The sequence below is a fragment of the Sinocyclocheilus grahami genome, unplaced genomic scaffold (assembly GCF_001515645.1).
Source record: "Sinocyclocheilus grahami isolate Dianchi unplaced genomic scaffold, SAMN03320097.WGS_v1.1 scaffold698.1, whole genome shotgun sequence".
NCBI classification, from domain to species: Eukaryota; Metazoa; Chordata; class Actinopteri; order Cypriniformes; family Cyprinidae; genus Sinocyclocheilus; species Sinocyclocheilus grahami.
In genome coordinates this window covers 267,651-277,456 of record NW_015505877.1, presented here as the reverse complement: position 1 = coordinate 277,456, position 9,806 = coordinate 267,651, and the positions used below count along the sequence as shown (strand labels likewise).

The 9,806-nt window shown below is 37.0% G+C and overlaps 1 pseudogene; it reads right to left on the bottom strand.

Annotated features, from left to right (window-relative positions):
- Positions 1-8,229, bottom strand: LOC107559777 (leucine-rich repeat-containing protein 73-like; annotated as a pseudogene).
- Positions 8,230-9,806: the final 1,577 nt, after the last annotated feature.

Below are 9,806 nucleotides of genomic sequence, written 5' to 3'. Positions count from 1 at the left end.
TTTTAATTTCTTTATAAAAAAAAATATTACTGACCCCAAGCTTTTGAATAGGCATGTGCAGTAACGGAAATGAGAGGGGACTGGGTCTTTCAGGCTCCAAAATGACAAAAAAAAAACATAAAAGTACCAAAAAAGTAATCCATGCGACAACAAAAATCATTAACGTATAACAAAAATTTAGGTTACTCTTCTGAAAATGAGTATAACAGTCTTTCTGTAAAGATGTGGCACCATTGACGCCATTGGTTTTAGTGATACGGAGTACTTGTTTGATACTTTTAAGGTGCTTTTTTTGTCAGCTCCAGTCCCCATTCACTTTCATTATATGGAAAAAATGGTCAGGATTTGCTTCCAAAACTCTTTTCTTTTGCGCAAAAAAGAAAGTCAGATAGGTTTGGAGTGACATGAGGGTGAGCGATGACAGAATGATCCTTTTTGGCTGAACTATTCCTTTAAAATGTACCCTTACAAATAATAACCTCTAAGTCTAATGACTTTAGGATATACAGGACAGAAAACACACAGCTTGGCCATTATAAGCAATTCATATTTCTATTTCGTAAGTAGAAATGATCTCTCCTAAATAATGCATGAGTAATGTCAATTTCTGTACTTCCCTTTTGCCCCAGCCTCTTAGAACCAGTTACTCCAGGAAAGTCATCCACACACAAAGAGGGAAAGAGAAAGCGGAAGAGAAATCTAAATGAAACAGTCTTGAAGCAAAGAGAACAGGCTGAGAGAGTGAGGCTGGTCAGCCCTTACTGCTGTGGGGAACCCAGGCTGGTTTCTCCCTGGGGGTCACCGAGCTTCCGCGCGCCTCTCCGTCTTTATCCTCCTCCTCCTCGCCTTCAGAGAGGAGATCTGAGATCTGCTGCTGCAGCTCAGGACTGATGTCGTTCTCGGCTAGAACCAGCACACGCAGGCTGGTGGGGTAGTTCTCCACCATGTCTAGGAAGACCTGATCACAGAGAGACAGGGAAAGGCCTGACGGAAATGAATATGCTCAAAGCTTGTAAAGAACTGGGAGGAAATGAAGTGCAATGAAACATCTACTGTTGGTTGTAGGTAGCCCCAATGTATCGGTGTCGATGGTAACTGTGATATTTACTCAATTCAATTCTGACATTGTGCTAAAAATATACATATGAAATTATCATAAACAGTGCAGCACTTATACGGTTGATACACTTTTGTGCACTTTTGTACAGTTCACCCAAAAATAAAATTCTGTCATCATTTACTCGCCCTCCACTAGTTCCAAACCTGTGTGAGTTTCTTTCTTCTGTTGAACACAAAAGAAGATATTTTGAAGAAGGTTGGTAACCAAACAGTTGACTGGTGGCCATTGACTTCCATAGTAGGAATAAAAAATACTATGGAAGTCAATGGCTACCTACAACTGTTTGGTTACCAACATTCTTCAAAATATTTTCTTCTGTTGAGCACAAAAGAAGAAACTCATACAGGTTTGGAACAAGTGAAGGGTGAGTAAATGATGGCAGAATTTTAATTTTTGGGTGAACTACCCCTATAAGCCTCATTTTGGGCAAGTATGACCTGTGAACTTTAGTTACACAAGTGTAATATAAAAAGGTAGTGGCATCAGATGATTGGGTATAATATAATATCATTTGTATAATAGGTGGTGCTTGGAGGAAACCACATGTCCAAATATGCTCCACATTATCTGAAAAGCAGTGCAACAGATCAGTATCACACGTAATAATTTAAATACTTAATCATCATGATACAGCAAACACAAATACCCAGGTGACCCACTACAACTGCTGACATTCTAAAGAATGGAAAACAATGCACGTTACCATCCCATGAGACCAAAAGGAGCCATCAAATTCACAAAGTCATGTAATGTCCTTCATCAAAATTCATTGCCTAGTATGAAAGTATAGGAATTTAAAACGGCATTCATCTGCACACACACAAAATAATTCATGGTTTGCTTTTAGAACAATGGTTCAAACTTTGTAATTACAACCATCTTGACAGGAGAAGGAACACTGAGAGCATGAATTAGACATTTCCTGTACAACTTTGCCCTCTAGTGGAGAATTATGAAATAATAAGTAATAACAGTACTATTTTTCAGCAGGCGGAGGAAAAGCTTTTGGATTACTCATCTGGTTTATAAAGTACATATCTGATCTACATCTCCTTTCAAGGGCAAAATGAATGAAGCCACTGCACAGATTACATTACATGCATCACACAGCACTTACCCACATGAACTTACACATAATTCAGCACTGACTTAAATCAGCAAGTCCTACGAATAGTGTTTACTCTTTCAGAAATTCAAGTGAACTCCATGGTAGTTTTTTTTATTTATTGATTGTTTAGTATCTGTGATGCAGGAGTGGCAGGGAATTTAGAATTTGATTCTAATATGCACTAATATTAGTTTTGGAGATCATACTATTTCCTTCCTTTACAATTAACCTAAAAAAATTCTCATCATTTCTTCTGTGGAATTCTGAGGAATAATCACATTCTTCAGGATATTCTTAAAGGGGTCATAGGATGCCCATTTTCCACAAGTTGATATGATTCTTTAGGGTCTTAATGAAAAGTCTGTAACATAGTTTGGTTAAAATTTCTCCTGTCAAATTTTTTACCCTGTCAAAAACAGCTCTTTTCAGATCAAGCCGTTTTTGTAGCATTGTCCTTGAAATGTTAATGAGCTCTGCTGACCCCGCCCCTCTCTTCCGAGCTGCTCTCTGAGGGACTGTTTACTTTAGCCGCAGTCATCGTGAAACTTGCTAATTAGCGCATTATTAGGAAAGGCGATTTGCAAAGATTCATTACAAAACATTATACTCGCTTCTTCTGTAGATGAGGCGGGATCATGAATGATTCGTGCGAACATAGACGCATTTATGTAGATCGGGGGCGCATTCCCTTCAGAAACAATGTAATCCACTGCGAGTTCAGCGGCTCAGATGTCGGGAGTAAATGAGGACTGCTATGTTCATTATTACATCCAACAACAGAACACCTCAATCGCTTAGAAGTCATTCTTGTCTACATCTGCTCCAGCGGTGAAACAGGTGACAGCTCACTCAGGGCGGAGCTAAGGTAAGACGCCAGTCCAGTCTGTGCTGAAACGCTACTGTCAATCAAACTATCGTGGGCGGGGCTTGTCTGTGTGACGTCACACAGACAGGCATCTGAGATCGGCTTGATTTGAGAAAAGGGAAAACATTTAACCAGATTTTTAAAAAAACACTGGGCGGATTTTTATCATTATAGGGTGGTTGTGTACACACACTGCCAACACACATTTCAGTTCAAACTACTTGTAAATGTGCATGTAGCATCATATGACCCCTTTAAAAGATTTACACGACAAAGATTTTTCAATGTTTTTTAAGACACTTACAGTATGCTCATCAAGGCTGCATTTACTTGATCAAAATACAGTAAAAATATTGTTACCATTTAAAGTAACCATTTTCTATTCGAATAGATTTTAAAATGTAATTTATTTCTGAGGTAAAGCTGAATTTTCAGCATCATTACTCCAGTCTTCAGAAATCATTCTAATATGCTGATTTGCTGCTCAAGAAACATTTATTAACATCATCAATGTTGAAACAAGTTGTGCTGCTTAATATTTTTGTGGCAACTTTGAAAGAAAAGTTCAGAATAACAGATTTTTCGGAATGGAAATATTTGGTAAGATTATAAATGTCTTTACTGTTACTTTTGATCATTTTAATGCATCCTTGCTGAATAAAAGTATTCTTTTATTTAAAAAAAAACTTGATCAACTTAAATGATGACAGGGTGTTTTGGTGAACTGACCCTTTAAGGCATGTTCTCAGCCTGTATTTTATTATGATACTTCATATGTAATGTAAATGTTAAGAAGAAAAAATCCTAATCAATTTGAATTAATATAGTCAAAAACCACCGTTTCATGAAGCAGTTCTGAGTTTGGAATATACCTGTGCTGACTGATTGGTGAGGCCGGTTCCCTCCAAGTCCAGAACTTCTAGAGTTCGACTGGATGAGACAGCGACAGCCAGCATCCCAGCGATGTGATCCCCTGGAAACCACAAGCAACGGGAAAAGCTGAGACAGAGACTCCGAGTGCAAGGTGCAAACCAAGTGGTTTCCAAAGTGCAAACCCACCATTTCTCCGGCAGAAAAATGTGCATGCTTGGGTGGCATTTTCATTCAAATAAATGTCTGTATTCACCATTCACTATACTTCAGGCAAATTAATTGCTTCCTTGAATTAATTGTTAAATAGATTTATGTCAAACTAAGACACACAATTAACTTTACACATGTTTAGTAAACTATTGAGCTTATTAATACTGATTAAAATAATATCTATGTATCATGTCCAGCATACATCCATACCTCAAACCGGCTGAAAATCACTCACCTAAGGGATTGTAGTCGAGGTTGAGGACCCGTAACTGTGAGCTATGAGCCACGGCGATGGCCAGTCGAGCCCAACCCTGCGTGCTGACGGCTGGGTTGGCACTCAGTGTAAGCTCTTTAAGCCCTGTGCAGTATTATCGATCGCATAAAAGAGCATTGTTAATTCACCATAGATCCGAGCCTGCTGCTAGATTTAAAGCTACTACTACAGTATTTATCATTTGGATATACATTATTCATAGAATTGTACCAATTTTCCCAAATTACACACAGAAAAACCACTCTCAAAATCAATGGAAACCTTACACACAGTCTTTCAATCAATGTTTTACAATCTGAATATCAACATTTGGAAGATATAGTCATTTGAAACAGTTTTGAAGTTAATTCATCTAATTTTGCATCTCTGGAAAATATTAATCTGTGACATTATAGTATGTAGATTAACAAAGGTTTGCATGTCTATTTGTTAATGAGGAATTAGTGGACACATTCATGTTTTTAGATTTATGGAGTGAAAATATTGTTTGGCATGTTGTTACTAGTATTTTTATTTTTTTTATGTAATACATAATGTAATTCATTGGGTTACTAGTGAATAATTCCATGAGCTTGATGTACATATTAGAGCCCGACCGATATGGGTTTTTTGGGGCCGATTCCAATACCGATATTAGGGAGTCAAAAAAGGCTGATACCGATATATCGGCCGATATTCTTTGTGTATATTATAGTACACTTTTTATAGTAAGTTTGGACACTTTCCCATTCGTGTGTCCAAACATTTGACTAGTACTATATATATATATATATATATATATAGAATACAGTATATACATAAACAGAATATATATACATAAACACATTTTTTGCAATGATCACTAAAATGTGGTGATCAAACACTTATAGTGGTGACAGAGATATGTAAGGGCAATTAACATTTTAACAATAAACTTGCGATGAGTGTGATGCACAAAGTAACGGGGTGTTAGTTGTAATATATATATATATACATACATACACAAAATATATATATACATACATACACAAAATATATATATACATACATACACAAAATATATATATACATACATACACAAAATATATATATACATACATACACAAAATATATATATACATACATACACAAAATATATATATTTATTACACGGCTCTGTGGAATACTTGTTTCTGATTGGTCAATCGCGCCATCCAGCGGTATGTTATTCCCAGATAACAACCACCAAATTGAATAACACACCGCTCATCCGGGTACTATGAGTTATCTTGACCAGTACTACTTATATGCTTAGTGAGTCACTTCGCTATCGTTGACTGTCTGGCGCCATCTTGTGACTGAAAACACTTAACCACCGCGTGTTACAATGGAAGACTTCAGCATTAATTTCAACATATGGTAAAAACGAATCTTTTTAGGTGTGTAATAAGCGGGATAATGTACTTCCAGCCGGTTGTTATCTCAGAATAAACCCCTTCAGGCTGATACTCTGATTTACTCTGAGATAACAACCGGCTGGATGTACATTATCCCTTACATATACACACACATATATATATATACAGTGGGTACGGAAAGTATTCAGACCCCCTTAAATTTTTCACTCTTTGTTATATTGCAGCCATTTGCTAAAATCATTTAAGTAAATTTTTTTTCCTCATTAAGAAATGATTTTAGCAAATGGCTGCAATATAACAAAGAGTGAAAAATTTAAGGGGGTCTTAATACTTTCCGTACCCACTGTATATATATATACTGTATACATGAATTCCAGTACCTCCTACATATTTAATTGAAAATGTCTATATATCTATATACATACGGCTGAAAATCACTCACCTAAGGGATTGTTCAGGGTGACCAGTCCTGCATCTAAAAGTGGACTTCCGTGGAGACTATAAAGGCACAGGAAAAGCATACAGAGACGGACATTATGTTCTGTGCTACATTTGCATTCCCTGAAGAAAATGACAATGCGTTCAAAGCAGCTAAAGTGTTTCAAATGTTGGTTCTGCATTACAAACATTTTATTTTTTAAATGGAGCAGTAGAATCACAGTCGCTGTTGTCAGGACACTCAGCTCTTGTTTTCTGTCAGCTGTGTACGAGAATAAACAAATTGTGGATTATGTGTGGCTTTTTGAAACAAGTATTTGAACTAATTAGAAATTAGAGGTGAAATCACTATGAGACCACCACCAACTTGAGGTGACAGTAGAAGTTGTACATCTCTATAGGAATTACAGGGAGAAAAACAGTATTTCCCACACATCGACTTGGGCTAAGTATATTTGGAGAAACATTTTTGCTTTTATTAGTTTCATCCTCTTATACTTTTTTAATCTGCCCGAAATAATGAAACCATCCGCAAACGATTAACTATAAAATCTGTGTCCCATTCACTGAAAGAGACATTATATGACAAAGCAAGGAGAACTCTACCATTTAAATGCTGTAATTTTGAATAATTTACAATGCATAATAATGCATAATATGAGTATGTAATTAAATGTAATAGTAGCCTATAATTCAAATGAATTTCAATAAATAAAAATATTGTTAAAAATCACACATTATTTGTCACATGTAGTAGACCATTTTTGTGGCACTGAAAGCACTGAAAAACGTTAAAAATAGACTGAGCAGACAGGTAGGATATTACATTTCCCTATGTAGGAAATGAATATGGAATATGTCACACACAAAAAATAAAAATAAAAAATAATATTTTTTTTTTGACCAATCACAATTCAGTATGCAGACGATCTGAGAAACACTACCAGCCTCATTGTGCTACTATCACGGTGACATAATCGAAATCAGCAAACTTTCTAACAATGCATGTCAATGGGAGTCCTTCAAACTTTAATTTCATAAACACGAATAACAGCTATACTTTATATAGTACATTTAAAAAAAATTAAGAACTAAATATACCATTTTTGACAGAAGTGCTGAAATGTTTTATTTTTTGCGCATTGCTAGGTTTCATTCTACATATTTACTCATTTAGCGGACGTACAAAATGAGGAATATCGCAATCAATTTGTCATAAGAGCCAACGATATTGACAGTACACGATGCCTATTTTAAAGTTCAGGGTAGATTAGTAGGGTAGACACTGGATGTGGTTTGGAGGTTGTCTTGTCAAAGTCAAAAAATCCCACCAGTGATACTGCGCTTTCGAAATATCTCGATTGCCTTCTTCAATTAATAGCCTATCGCCAGCAATATAATAATAGCGACGTTTGCATGCCTTAAAGAGGCACTCACAAGAGGGTCTGGACGGATCTGTTGGCCTTCAGAGCATCTGCCAGCTGCTTGGTCCGGTCGACGGTGGACACCACGCCGAGGTTCAGGTTCAGTTGAGCGAGAGAGTGCGACTCCGCCACGCCGCGACACACGCGGCCGAAGTCCCGGTCGGACAGCAGACAGCCGCGCACCGACAGCAGCCGCACGCTGTTCTCCTTCAGGCTGTCGCATATGTCTTTGATTTCAGCACTGGACAGCGCCTCTCCCGTGATCTGAATAGAGCCCGGCAGCATTTCGGTGGTGTCAAGCTAGATTAACGGGCATTATGGATCCTGGAGTGATAGATCCGCAATGTCTAATCCAGTGCACCAGCTTCAGGCTCGGAGTCTCGCGGAAGGTGTGGTGCTGATGCTGCCTACTTCAGCGTTTTGTGCTTCCTCTGCGTTTGCCTCCCGACATGCTCAAGGCTGTGAACCAAAGATGATGATGATGTTGGTGCTGTCGGTTACTATGGGCACCCTCTAAACGGCGCTCACGTTAAATTGCCCCCAACTCACCAGGCTTTAGGCGACTCCAGGCTCGAGGTAATCCGCCTGACCGCGATGCTGCTGGGATTGGCCACAGAGAGAGAACGTTGCATGAAATAAAACACCGGGGCAAGTTGTCACTCACTTCACCCTATGAACGCTTGTCAGAGCAGGTTTATTTTAGAAGGAGAATTTCTATACCATATGCAGACAAGTCCTCACTACGGATAAATAAAAAATACATATTTTTCACAGTTATTCCTCATGAAACAAGAGAGATTATTATGTTGATTTAACACTAGGCTAGTGGGATGTAAATTGGCACCGTGGGAAAATGCCTATAGATTTTGCAACAAAATATAAACAACACAAAATAACTTAAAGTTATTTGAAACAAAGCAACTTGTAACACATCAAAAATGTAAAAGGTAAATAAAATGTATTTACAAGTTACAAAACACTTGATATTTATGAAAAATGCCTTTTGTTCTGACAGTTTAACCACTCAGTTAACCCTGTTATAGCTGATACATGAACTAGTCAGGGAAATGTGTTTATTTTTATATTTTGTATTTTTAATGAGACTGTTTATTTAACCTTTAAAGAAAAAAAAAGAAAAAAAAAGAAAGAATGGAAGAAAGACAAAGTCTGCATACATTTGCACGTGTTTGAATATTTGATACTTCAGGCTTTTATGGCTCATATATGATATAGGAGAATGGAGAATAAAACACACCTCAGTTTTAATCAGAGGCCCAAACTGAACAAAAATATGCAATTTGGTGCAGTTGATGAAAGTAAGATTGCATGAAATGTAAATCAATGAGATTTCATAACGGTATAGTAGACTACTTGCATAAAATGCATATAAATATCAGGCGTCACTCTATATCTCACAAAACATAAAGTAATGCAATACAATGATTGAGCGATGTACAAATAAATGTTCCTCAAAAGCCTGTTGTGTCATATTTGATACTCATATTTTAGCATTTCCAAAAAATTATGTATGGATAATCAATTTGCTTCAATCCTGAAGTGTTCATAAAAATCAGATCATGTCTTAGAATTTTGTGTATCAAATAAGATACAGTAGGCTTTATAGAGTTCAAGTCTACCTTATATAATTGATTCTTGTCTGAATGTGTGTCAGTATTATTGTGTTCACACAACAAAGTACAAACTTTGTTAGTCATTGTTCATATGTATGTATGCACAAATAATATTCATCCAGTCGCAGCTCTGTGGCCCAGGTGGGTCTTGTGAATAATATATTGAATGGATCCACATGAATGTCACTTGTCTTTCTGTCAGCAACAGTCTGAGGATGTGAAGGTGGATAGTATAACCAATTGTACCCAGAGCGTGTCTGGTTGCATGGCCCTATCTTTGTGACCGGCTCAGTGAGAGCAGGGAAATGTGAGCCCTGAATGAAACAAACACAATTAATTCCTAATGCTGCCCAGTGTATGGACTCACCTTAACTTACCCTGATCATTGCAATCACCCTGAACACCATCTAAGAACAAAAATAAAGTGTTAATTCGAAAGGAATGGTGACTATATATATATATATATATATATATATATATATATATA